The sequence below is a fragment of the Magnolia sinica genome, chromosome 5 (assembly GCF_029962835.1).
Source record: "Magnolia sinica isolate HGM2019 chromosome 5, MsV1, whole genome shotgun sequence".
Lineage (NCBI taxonomy): Eukaryota > Viridiplantae > Streptophyta > Magnoliopsida > Magnoliales > Magnoliaceae > Magnolia > Magnolia sinica.
Window position 1 is genome coordinate 19448488 of NC_080577.1, and position 14611 is coordinate 19463098.

Sequence of the window (14611 nt, forward strand, 5' to 3'; positions counted from 1 at the left end):
ATTCTGATTGCAGAGCTTGTCTGCATTTCTGCACCAGGACTGTGGTAGCCTAACTTGGGTGGGCCCATGAATGACTTGAATTGTGGTAAATGAATGCTTACATGAGACAAACATACATCAAATCCAACCCCACCTATTACGGCAGTGGCCGCATTTTTCGCTTTGATTCTAACACATCAGATCAATCCAGGGCTTACATGGGCTAGACTGTAGCTAACAATATAAAATGATGCATGAACCTTCTGAATCTATGCTGTGTGGTCCACACGAATCTTACAATGTCCAGATTCATGGGAATTAATTCCTCGTAGATTAAGCTTCACATGGGTGGAATGGATGTTATATTCACGGCAGGGTAAACCCACACGGATGGGACTTTCCCCTAAAACTGTTTGGCATGGATAGCCTGCTAGAGCGTCGAATCTGCTTAGTTTTTAGGTTCAATGTCCAAAGAAAAGGGCTTACCTGATGGATGGGGTGAATCTCATCCACCGGAAATCACGCAGTTCATGTCCGCAAAACTCACGCCCTTCTCTCACCTCTGCGTTTTCGTTGGCTTTTTGCACTTGCACCCTGACGTGGATTGCGTAGTAAGCCAGCACTCCGTAGCAAAGTGGTGTTAGGTCTTGGCAGAATTTTATTTTATTTTATTTTTTTTAGGTTCGCTTGTTAGTACACACCCATCCATGTCAGGGCACACACTCCAAGTCAGCCACCCCCGCTAGGGATCGATACCAAGACCTCAAGTGTTGAAACGAGGTATATCCACTCAGTCTGTAAGTTAAGCTATGGATCTGGGTGTAGGACGTGGCAGAATTTGAATCGTCCGTGTTATCATTAGACATAAGCTTATGCAATTTGAAAGTTGTTTAGGGCCTGTTTGGCCAGGCAGATTAGATGGTATTAGAGTGGATTGCACAGATTTCAAGGTAATGATAGTTGTGTCAGTAAATTGGTGAAAGATATATAGGATTGCTATATCCGGGGTTGCTATATCCCGTCCGTTTGGCACGCCCGGCCAATCCCGGGATTAAACCTTCCAATCCCTTTAAATCCCCCCAACCAAACACGTCCCAAGCAATTTTGAAGGGATTAGGGTGGATTGGATGGGATTTAAAGGTAATGATGGTGATGCTAGTGGATTGTCTTAAGATCCATGGGATTGCTATATCCCGGGATCAAGACTCCATGTCTGTTTGGCATGCCTGGCCAATCTCGGGATCTATCTTCCAATCCCTTCTAATCTGCCGGCCAAAAAGGCTCTTAGGAGTCATTTGGCACCATGAATTTCAAGGGAGTTGTTTGGCAGCGTAAAATAACTAGAGCCCTTAAAGAGGGGTTTCAAATCCAAAGGATTTCAAATCCCCTTAAAGAGGGGGTCTTCACTCTTGCTCGGGTGGTAGACTCTCAGGAGTTTCAACTCCTGGTCAAGGGTTCAAATACCTATAGGTAATGAAATTCCACTAGAGTGGGTGTGTGGGTCTTAAAAAAAATATATAAAAATTCACATTAGTAAGAGCTTGGATTACACCTAAAATCATTTCAATAATTGCCTGTGTACTATGCGTGTCCCCGTACTATTATTTTATTGGGCATATGGCCTACTAATTATATCCAAAAACAATTAGATTATCGATTGCACCACTATAATTACTTTAATATGATGATCAGCATCATCCAAACATTGTCTATGTAAATCATTAGTTAAAAATCATTAGTTAGTCACTTAAACATGATCACGTGCTTGTGCCCCATCCAAGACTCGGAATTTCATCATTTTTGGGTAAAACATATATTTTAGTGAGCTTGTTACAACCATTGTATCAAAAATTACATACATCACTAATTAGATATATTAAAATTGATTTAGTAATTAAATTCAAAACCCCATAAATATACCATGCATATTTACTTTTGAATTAAAGTTGATTCCCAATCCAGGAAGCCAAGGGTTTGGAATGAAGGGGTTCCAAATCCACGCTCCCAAACAAACCCTTAGCGCAACACGTGATCTCTACATTGGCACGTGACCCAATTAAATTCCATTATATTATGTGGTTGTTATAAAAAAGCCCGTAATATGGTGAAAGTGATGGAAAAAGCCGGCACCATGATGAAAGGAATCACATAATATAAATCCCATTATATCCCAGCTGTCCATTCATTTTGAAACATCATTTTAAAGAATGATCTAAAAAAGGAGGTAGATTGAAGCCTTCAATGTCCCAAGATGAAAGTGACTCCAAACCTACCTAAGGTAGACTATAATGTTTATTTGCCATCCAACTTGTTCATAAAATCACATAAAATCATCCAAAGTGAAAAAAATAAATACCAACTTTATCCAAAACTTATGTCCCCCAAAAGGTTTGGGTGATAGTTATTTAATCCATATTGTTTCCTGTGGTGTGGGCCACCGAAGCATTAGATCTGTCTCATTTTTGGGCTCATCATCTAAAATGTTTTTTCTCCACGGAAAGGAATAAAACACATACATCAAGGTGGGCCCCACAGAGCCCTTGAGAGGACTCACTCCGGATTTCGAGTCCCCTTGGGTTATGTTCTACCGGACTTACTTTATCTAACGTACTAGTAGATGAAATCAACATCGTCCATTGACTGCACCAACCCCTGCTTTCCTTTGATCCAGACTCCCGAGAGTCAAATAGATTCAACATATGCTGTACCAAAAAAAATTATATATAAACCTTAAAATCACGTGGTGTAGCCCACGTGAGTTTTGGGTAATTATTACAGAAACCGAGAAAAATCAGATAATCTATTATATAGAATATAAACAGAACGGTGGACCCTACACTTACGTTGTGGCGGATTTTAAATTATTACTATTTTGCTTTAAATTTCAATGGTTAAAATGAGGCATGGTATCTGATGAACGGGTCGATCTTATGAATGTTCCAGACACGTGGCTCTCGATTTGGCTAGTGACCCCAACACCTGGCTGAAGTCAAAGCTCTGTGGACCCAATCATGATGTATATGTTTATCCACGCCGTACATTCATTTTTTCAACTCATTTTAGAGTTTGACACCAGAAATGAAAGAGATCAGAATCTCATGTGGACCCACACCACAAGAAAACCGTGTTGATTGAATGTTCACCATTAAAAACTTCCCAGGGTCTACTGTAATGTTTATTTACCATCTAGTCACAAAAACTTGGATGAATGATAAATACAAAGAACGGTAAACATCAAATTCCAAATTTTCTTTTGGCGTGGTTCATCTGGGATTTTTATCTACCTCATTTTTAGGACCATGCCCTAAAATGAGTTGGAAAAATGGATGGACGGTATGGATAAAACAGATACATCATGCCTCGCCTACAGATTTTGACATCCATTAGCTAGCTGGTGTTGGGTTACTTGCCAAGCCCCATCCTCCTCCTCCTAGTATATACCCCTCGTTGGTGACCGTGGTGGTTTATTAAGCGGATCATACGGATGGTGCGCGATAGCCCAAAAAATCCCGCTATAGAGCTTTTCACCAACCGACTGTGGGGCTACTTTTTCCTTAAATCTAGACCGCTGATGCTCTGTTTTTTTAATTTTTTAAAGTATTTTTACCTACAATTATTTTATTTTTTCACGCACACACCCTCACAGCCACACACACCGATTATTGGAATTACACGTTGGTGTTTTATGATCCATGATATTACAATAATGCTCTTATTTAAATTTATTTATAAGGTTGAGAAAGTCAAAGAGTTGTGCAATGTGTATAACATCCAAGTGTCAAATGTATGCACTCTACCATGTGATACCACCCAGATATATATATATATATATATATATATATATTATGTGTGTGCGTGCGTGCGTGCGCGCTTGTGCGTGTGTGTGTGTGGGGGGGGGGGAGGGGGGGGGGCGGCATATCAAATAGGCTACACATGAATTGAGATATTTTGACTGGAGTATGTCATTTTATATGGATTGGCGTATTTTTTTTATTGGATCTATCATATGTATTTTTTGTTCTTCTAATAATAATGTTGGTGTGCATTTATTGAATGAGTTGGATGTGAGATACTTATCATATGAGCCTTATAATATCCATTTTCCACTTTATTGTAAAGAAAAATAAAAGAACAGTAATGTAGACTCTCCTTTGGAAAAGTACTATCGAAGAATATCAAGGCATTATTTGGTCAAATCTAAATTCTAGAAGAATTTTGCTGTAATTTTTTTTAATTTTTTAAAGATTTTGAAGAGTTCTTCATCTACAGAAGAATTATTTATACAAGCTGACCAACCAAGTGCAAATGGACTACAAAACTGAGCTTTTATAAATTCAAGTATATGAATAAATAATTTAAATTTTATTTAAAAATCTGTTAGAAAAATTCATAATTAAGTTTACTGTAGAAGAACTTCAGGAGCAATGGAGCTCCACATGAAGATATTGATTAGTTAAAATGCAGAGAGATTATAGGTTTCTTTCAAAGCTATAGCCCACACGCATGCCCTGAGCTTGGCAATGAGCCAGAGAGCCTACTTAAACTGGCTTTGGGCCGGGCTTTGACCTACTTAGGTTGGTCTGTGGGCCAGGTTTCGGCCTCAATGCATGGCCCAATCAATTTTCAGATCAGGTTTGCACCCAAGTCATTTTAGACCGATCTGACATGGCCTAACCCAACTATATATGTACATGCGATGTATTTTATAAATATGCCGTTCTAATCCTTGCTTAGACAACTCATCTATCTCGTTAGACAGTTTAATTCATTTCCCTAAAATTTCTATTTATCTATGCATGTGTGGCCCACTTGATCGAAACATAGATTAAGAAAGTTCAAGTGGCAAATAAAGTTTATTTATTTATTTATCAATTTTTAAACGGGTTGAGGCTCCTCAACCAAATTTTTGGGCTTGCCCTGCAAGTTGCAGTCCGCGCTTCAATCAGGCTTGGACCTTGGTTCTTAAGTTTTAGGCCAAGTCTAAGCCTAGCCATGCCTAGCTCAAAAAAGGCTCATTGCTACTCCTATCATGCACTCGGCAAAAACAACAATGGAAGGGTAAGGCTTCTAAGACATTTTAGGGACATTTTAGGGTGAGTAAATACACAACTTAGAGACAACCATGTTGATGTTGTATATGTACATCCACTTCATTCATTAGGTGAAAACTCTTATTTAAATAACAGATGCAAAATATCAGCCTAAAAAAAAGGCTCTGATAGCCCACAACAATGAAAACAATATAAAATTGCTCCCGAAAACTTTCAAATTCGCACGATGTTGTTTGAGCAATTCAATTAAATACAAGACCACATGTGTGATTGAAGGCTTGTATTCAATTTGTGTGTACGATTAGAAAGTGTAGGTGTGCCAGAGTCATACTTAACCAAATGTTTGATTGAATGTTGGTGCCCCCGCGTTGACGTAGACCGAGTAAGACCATATTCAAAAATCTAGTTGTCCTCTTAAGCACCAGTTGTAACAACGATCAGGTAAGTAGGGGTTAGTTATTCCTGATGAATTTATTTATTTTTTTGTTATATATTAAGAACATTTCTTTCATCAATAATTTACAGTAGCCAATGTATTTCTCAAAATAACGAAAAATGAACAGATAAATAAAAAAGGCTAAAACAATGCCGATTTTATTAATATGTAGATGTGATTCATTACAATCGACAAAGTAAAAAATAACTAGAAAAAATGAAAAATATAAATACCTAATTCGTCCGTATGATTAGACGATCCAAACGGATGGTTAGCAAGATGTAGATCTCGTATGTATATCAACTTGTATACTACCCTAAAAGCTAGAAATAACCTCCCATAGAGTTAAAATAGTAAGTACCTAGGCATTAGCGTCATTTGCATAACATCTATCAATATAAATACCCATTCATTTCCCCCCCTCCCCCCATACAAATTTTCCATAGCAAATAAGAAAATTAGAGAAAGAGAGAAGGAGAGGAAGAGGAGTGTTAGCTTGTGTAGGAGCTCAGATTTATGTGCGGATCGTCTGACCAAGCTGTCTCCACCGATTTTAATCTGTGCTCGCTATTCCATGCCCTCTTCGACTATAGAATCCGTCGATTTGCAAAGCATGAATTCTTCCCTTGGCGCATGTGCATCCTTCCCCCAATTCTACCAATGCCTTAGGAATTATGGATAGAAAGCCCTTAATAATTTCTTTATTTTTCAGAAACCCTACTATTAGGGTTTATGTATGTTAAGGTATTGGGTCTCGATTGTTGATTGGGGTGATCCATACTCTTGTAGGAGCCGTAATCGAGCTCAGATCTGTTAAGGTTTCGGTTGTGCGCTGATTCCGAGCCCCGATTCATTGGATCAAGTTGAGGAACCATTTTAATTGAGTTAGGTAAGCTCTAATTTATTATTAAACGTTAAATTGGGATTAAATCCACGTCATTAACGGTAACCTTGCACTTCAATCTAGGTTTGGAGCATTTTTCTCAAAATTTTGAAACTAGAGACACATCTAAATCAAAGATTTTTTACTTTAAGGTGAAGATTTACCCTCAAGCCTTTATTTGACATTTTAGATGACTAAATGTGTATGTTTACTATTTGGTTAATAACATGCTTAAATTGTATTGATATAGATTAAATTGTACTAAATTATATATATGTTTAATTGTTATGTGTTGATACAAGTCGGATTATATTGATGTTGGTTGAATTGTAATAATTCATACATATATTCAATTGGTACACCCCGGTGTGATACTGAATTTTCTTATGATTATACTTACATAGTTGATAAATTCAAATAATTATTGTCGTGGATCATGCTCCACAAATTATTTAAATAAATAGATCACCCGCTTTGGGGTGACTATCCTAGACTTATATGGCTAACCAAAGTTGAACATAAACTATCGGTAGTAATTAGAATTATACGGATTGCTTTGCACTCAATGCTGATTTAACATGTGGTCCTCCATATTCGATCGCATCGGTCTAATATAGTGCTCGATCATTCTTATGCTTGTTAATTGTATAACATTCGATAGAATTTAGGATACCATTATTTTCATTGATTTAAGTCCATTCATGACCATTAATGTGTTATTATCTTATAAAGATTCATGATCTAAGCATGGTGGTATGTGACACTATATTCGAGTTGTCGGCCTATGTTAGGGTGGTGCCTCCTTATAGTGACCAATGACCATTAATGGAGGTGACAGTTTGTTATTTGAACGGAATCGAATTGTGTGCTGAGTTGACGTGTCACGAGCTTATTAGCTCTAAGATGTAGGGCTGCTTCCCTCCTCCAAATGCCAAAACAAACGCCGTTAGCTTCTCTTTCTCTCTATCTTCCGTGCAAAGAGGAAACATAAAAGGATCTGCCGCTCCTCTATCCCCAGTGGAAATCGGATTGCACACCAAGTTACTTAATATGGTTTTATCGTACAGAGTAAACTTAGTTGGGCCCACCTTGAATGCATGTGGTCTATCCACACCATCCATTAGTTTTTACCGCTAATTTAAGGCGTTCATCTCAAAATTTAAGCATATCCAAAGATCAAGTGGATCATACTACAAGAAATAGTAAGAGTAATGATTTCCACCGTTGAAACCTTGGTAGGCCCTACGGTGATTTTTATTTGTCATCCAACCTGTTCATGATATCATGAAGACATGGATGAAGGGAAAACACAGATATAAGCTTGATCCAAAACTTTTGTGGCCTTAAGAATTTTTCAACGGTAGACATTCAATTCACATTGTTTCTGTGGTGTGGCCCATTTGAACTTTATATATGATTCATTTTTGGGCTCAAGCATTGAAATTATATGGTAAAATAGATGAACGAAGTGGATAAGATACATAAATCATGGTGAACATCACAAAATTTAATCAGCTTGCTAAGCGTACTAAGTTACCCGGTATGCAATCCGCTTCCTGTACAGTAGGAAAAAAAAAATCAACAAGCTCTGGCTCTCTCCCGTTGACCTCTCTGTCTCCTTTCGAGATCAACCCCCCTCTCTCTCAGATCTGCATCGACCCATTTCTCATCTTTCTTTATTGTGTCAAGAATTCAGCGATAAAAATGAAGAATTGAGTTTCATGAATTCCATAGTTATGGAATCATTTTTGGTTTGATTCGTGAACAAATTGTGTATTTTGGAGTTTTTGATAAAGCGTGATCAACTGTATTGTTGATAAGATAAGTGAGGCTCCTTACTGTACACGTGGCATGAATACAAACTGTGCAAATAATGGGAAATGCTATTGATTTGTGGTGTACTCAAAATCTGGTTGATTGGACAATCCAGATCTCTAATTAGTGGACATGGGTATGTGGAATCATTTAATGTTGGGAAAAAGAAAAAAATCAATGCCCAGTCAAGAATTCAACGATAAAAATGAAGAATTGAGTTTTTGGTTTAATTCGTGAACAAATTGATTTTTTAGGGTTTTTGATAAAGCGTGATCAACTGTGTTGTTAATAGCAGATAAGTGAGGCTCCTTACTGTACACGTGATATGAATAGCGAATCCAAACCGCTCAAATAGTGGGAAACACTTTTAATTTGTTGTGTACTCAAAATTAGGTTGATTGGATAATCCATACCTCTGATTAGCGGGCATGGGTTTGTGAAGTCTTTTCCATTGACTACTTTCTTTTACACTTTTGCAATGCATTAGTGTCTGCCAATCAACCAATTAAGAATATAGTTTAAGTGTAGATTTTGGGTGATAATCCATCTACAGTGGGTCCTGCATTAGGGTGGCTGGAATTTGAACTACAAGTCATGTTTATACGGGAGGGGAGCTTCACCTGTATCCTCACTATAGCTCAGTTGACTCTGCTGTATCAAAACCTTTAGTTTAGATAAAGAAAAAGAATTGCATATACTGAATTTCATATTATTTTTTTTTTGCTGGGGAGAGAGGAGCGGTAGATCTTTCTACGTTTCCTCCTTGCATGGAAGAGAGAGAAAGAGAGAAGCTAATGGCATTTGTTTTGACGTTTAGAGGAGGGATGCGGCCCCACATCTTAGAGCCAATAGGCTCGTGACACATCAACTCAGTACGCCTTAGCATACTAAGTTACTCAATACACAATTTGATTCTTATTCGAACAACCCTCATCAAATACCCGGCCGATGGTTCCATGCCAGAGTAATGTTCGAATGACCCGGGCATGAATGGAATTGGGTGACAATTAATTTTCTTTGTATTGATTTAGTTTTTAGTGAAAAGCCCGCACATCTAAATTGATTTTGTTGTATTTAGAATTTGAGTGACGACCCTTAGCGTGTTGATTTACATATTATTGGGCGTCATGTCATACATTTAGAATTATTGATTTATGAGTTATAATGGGTGATGAACCTTAATTTAGATTAAGGGACATTGGTGAAGAGCCGCCTCGTGCCATAACGAGTCACGTGATCCAGGTAGAGACTCATGATATGATGGAAGTATCATAGCTTCGTCAAAATTGTTGTTTGAACTTGGAATAATAACTACTCAGCTAATCATGCATTTGTGGGTTGCGCTGTTAGCGGACCATTGTGTTTGTGAGTTACATTGTATGTGAACCATTGCTTTATTGATTTGTTGTCGTGGTGATTGTGTAACACTCCGTATTTTTTTTCAACGGTGGTTTCCACTGTTTGTTATGATGTGGCCCACTTAAGCTTTAGATTGCCCTCATTTTTGGGTACATGCCTTAACTTTAATAAGGAAAATTGATGGATGGTGTGGATTTGTCACGCCATTCCTGTGGGGCCTTCCCTCACAATAAGTGACATGCTGACACACGTCAACCCCCCGAATTAACCCTCCTCTCCTCAACTCTCTCTCTTTCCTTCTTCTCTGCGATATAGTTGCGGACGTGAACTCAACCATCCATGCATGCCATCATCATAGTGGGACTCACTCCTCAATCTAAACCGTCTAATAAATCCGGACCCTCGAGTAACCCTAGCCTTTGAAATCATTTGCCTAAAAACATTTTGTTGCTTACCTTAAAGCTTAATTTGAATTAAATTTTTTAGCACCAGGACCTATGGAACCTGATTAATGGCCTGATTTCTCTCAGCCATTCTGGTGGACCCTACATCACCACCTACTCCTCACGGCTACATCAACCGAATCAGAAATCTGCCTTGCTCACGAAGTCATGCTCGAACACGTTCCTTCCTCTCTCTGACTCCTTCATATACGGAACCCCTTCTCTTTCGATCGTAGAGATTCTCCTCGGTGATTCCAGCCTGCTCACTCATCAATTCATAGCCGTTGAAAGGCCTACCATTCAGATCTCTAACAATAAAAATCTTCTTCTTCATGTTTCTTAATTTGATGCAACTAGCAGCCGCACAAAATCAATCCAAACCTTTAATCTATAGAGCCCACGAGCTTTTTACGGCCCGAAAGAACCAGCCACAGCTGTCGGTTTGTCGCAAAATGCATTGATCCATATTTCGACATAATCGTCTTCTTCATCTGCACTATTGAAACCCACCACCGTCTAATTTATGTAAACCATCATTGGGGTAAGTAAATCTTAACATGAGGCCCATTAAAACTCGATTTGACCAACAATTAATATCCATGGCTTTAGTGGGCCCATTTACATCCTATAACAAGTAAGTTGTTTCCCAGATAATTAATTTGAAAGCAATGTATAATATAGTTATAATCTAAGTCGACTCACTGAGTCAATCCTCTTTTAATTATTCATTTATTTCCAAAAGTTGTACAGATAACAACCCTAATGTCTCATATTATGAGAATTGTATTTGAAACCATAGGCAAATCCTATCCAACCGGACCAATTCTAGTATGCTAATCCAATTTTGTTCGTGATCATTACATCGAATCAGATTCGTATCAGATTTTGTTATCCAGAGAATAATCCTACGAAAATTCATATCTATATCAAAGTGTTTTATCATCACAACAGGTAGGTGATCTTCCCTGTTGAAAATTTTGGGTTAACATATAGATTGATTTGATTATTTGTTTTGTATTAAATTTATTTAATCATTGTCATTAGTTGCATATTATTTTATTTGATTCTTGGTTGCATATTGTAAAGGTAATTTATTTGAGTTATTAATTGACTTCATTTTATTATCTTTACGTGCTTAAATTATAATTATTTCCTTATTATTACATGATGTAGAATGCATTTGAATTTACAGGTGCTCTACCCCAAAAGGATCAACATGATATTTGTTTATGGGTGCTCTACCCTAAAAGGATCGCTGTATTTTTATGGGTGCTCCACCCAGGGTTATTCCCAAAAGGATCGACATGGTCCGGGTGCTCTGCCCAGGGTTATTCCTGAAAGGATCAGCACGGGTGCTCTACCCTGAATGATTCTCTAAAAGATATGCACACACAGGTGCTCTACCCTGAGTATTACCTTAAAAGTCTATTCACCGGTGCTCTATCGAGGGTCATTACCTAAAAGGATCAACACCGGTGCTCTGCCAAGGGTCATTCCTTGAAAGGATCAACACACACAGGTGCTCTACCCTGGATTGAACCAAAAAGGATTTTGAATGATTGTCTTATCATATTTTAATTTATAAATACGGGTGCTCTGCCTTGGATTGGGTAGAGCACCGGTGTTGATCCTTTTAGGTAATTTAATTTATGAATACGGGTGCACACACGGGTGCTCTGCCCTGAGTATTACCCTACAAGTCTATTCACCATTCTCTGCCGAGGGTCATTACCTAAAAGGATCAACATCGGTGCTCTGCTGAGGGTCATTCCGTGAAAGGATCAACACACACGGGTGCTTTGCCCTGGATTGAACCAAAAAGGATTTTGGATGATTGTCTTATCGTATTTTAATTTATGAATACCAAATTGTTACTATTGACATGAAAAATGTCAATTCAATGCTTGCAATTGATCATGTTTATTCTAATGAGATATACTGGTGTTATCATAAAGTTTTCAATTTTGAGAATGATTTGACCTTACGAGCCGTTGTGCTCACACCCATATAGATTGTTTTGTAGTGTTTGTATATGAAGAATCACTTGGGCAAGATTGAAAACTTTTCCTCTTGTTTATTTAGAAATTAATTAAAATTTAATGTATTTTATTATTATTTATTTTTGAATGTCAATGTAATTAAATATTTAATAAGTGATTTATGGATCTTATTTAATGACAATTATTTTTACCCTTTTAGTTACTCTGATTGCCTTGAAAATCATTGAAATAATGTGGGTTTGTATATTTTGTTTAAAGTCAACTCACAGTCCAGAAATTCGGATTCGAGCTTGGCCAACTCGGATACCAAATTTTTGGGCGTTACAGATTGTATTGTTGAAGAGAAAGTATTATTATTATTGTTGATACTAGGTCATGCATTCGCATATTATGGCATTCATACGCTTAAAAACTATCTTAGGGAATTATTTGTTTTGTTATACTATCATTACATACGCTTGATTGTGTGGATAACATGTGTAATCTACTCGGTGTTTATGCATTAGAGACAACATGCTTAAAAATAGTACATGTAGAAATATGTAATTGTCATGATCCTATTTATAATTAAAATGTACTGAGTATAATCTTAGAGATATTTCTTCACTATATTACCGTTTGACGCCATTCATTTGACATATGCAGATGATTCTGGAGTGTGACCATATGGTGGCGCATTTATGGAGCCCCAGTAGGCTTATAACTTTATCCTTTTCGGTTGTTATATTTTTCATAAATATTGAATTTATTGTGATTTGTATAATTCTCATATGGTCGGATATTACTTTTGGAATTGTACATCTTGCATATTAGTCATATATATCTAGGTTTTGTTATCTCTACCTTCCATTTGATCCACTAAGTTGAAATACGTTACCTTAATTAGTTACCTTGATTACTTGTGTATGGAATGAATGTGAATCTGAATGAGAACACGCATGCATTCTTTTAAAGCTCAAACCCGAAAAATCAGGATAGTGTCGAATTTGGAGACGTGATACACTCGTTTTACCACTCGTGCCAAATATGGTCTCTACTTTGCCAGGTTGTACACTTTTAAAGGGGATTTAAAGAACTTTTAGTAAAATATTAAGCTTTAAATGTCTAAACTACAAAAGATAGATGGAAAACGAAAATGAAATGATAAAAAGGTTTTTCCAATGAAAATACAGAAAAGAAAAATAACACAAAGTTTTGGGTTACTCCTTTAAATCACGTTTTCTAATACAAAAGATCTTCAAGAGAGGTGATTGTAGAGCGTATTTTGCGTGATGTCAGAGCAGAACCTACCATTTCTGATATTCAAAACAATAGGGTTTGAACATACGAATTGAAAAATGATAGATTGAGAATAACTCATTGGCTTTGAAGTTGAAATAGAATGAAAAAGATTGAAAGACTATAAGAGATCGAGAGAACAACGAATCAAAGTCTCTGTCTCACTTGGCTTGTCGACCCTGGCCTCTTTGGAATCCCTCTCACTTTCTAGATGAAAGCTTCGTGACTCTCCGGGCTCTCGACTCTCTGCTTTGAAGGCTCCTTTGCTCTGAAGGCGTGTGCCTTATTTGCTAGGAATTTTGGGAAGATTAGGTTCGGAACTCACAAACCACAAAGGTTTGGTCATAAAAATAGGTTCGAGTGAATTAGACCATCTCATGGGCTATGGATGGGCTTAGGTACATCCTCAAAAGGCTCGTGTGACCATGCCATCGTACAAACAATGGCCAAAACCTCCAAACGGCGAAGCTGGTGCAATTTTTACATGGAAACGATTGGGCCAGGCCCTTTTTGCAAAGAAACGGCTGGGCCACGGCTGTTTTGTATTTTTTGTTATTGTTAAAATTGGTTTTCATAGGCTGCTGTATCAAAATTAGCCCAGACGGGTCATTTTTATTAGCTCCGTCCCAGTTTGATTTGTTAGCTGCGGTTTCATGTGTTTTGAGCCAAGTGCTTGCTCTAATCAAGGACCCACCCAAGTTATAAAGCCAAATGATTGTATTTTAATAGTGGGGGTATTTACATGCTCATACCCTCAAATTAGCTGGCAAAATAGATGAACGGCGTGGATAAACTCGTACATCTTGGTTACTCGATGGAGCTTCGGCCACGTCGTCCCACTAGAAATATCCCCAGTGACGGGTGCTGCAGGCCAATCCGCTTGCCCACCGGCAAACGTCATGTTTTCCTAGAAATAAGTGGACCGTTATACCTAAAAGGGTTTGGCTTCCATGTGCGAATTGGAAGCGGATCAGGTGGTGTTGCTGCACGGCACCCCAGCATGTTGTCTCGATGTGTTGGGCGCTGTGGGCCAAACGTGATGTATGTGCTTTATATCCACGCCGTTCATCCATTCCCCCTTCATTTTAGGCCAAGAACCCAAAAATGAATTAGATCTGAAGCTCAAGTAGACCACACAACAAGAAATAGCAGTGATTAAACGGCCACCATTAAAACCTTCTTGGGGGCACAGAAGTTTTGGATCAGAGACTGATGTTTGTGTTTTCCATTCATCCATCTCTGGGTGACCTTATCAACAGGTTGGATGACAAATAAACATTACGGTGGGCCACAGAAAGGTTTCAACGGTGGCTGTCATTATCCCCACTGTTTCCATTGGTGTGGTCCACCTGAGCTTCAGATCTGCA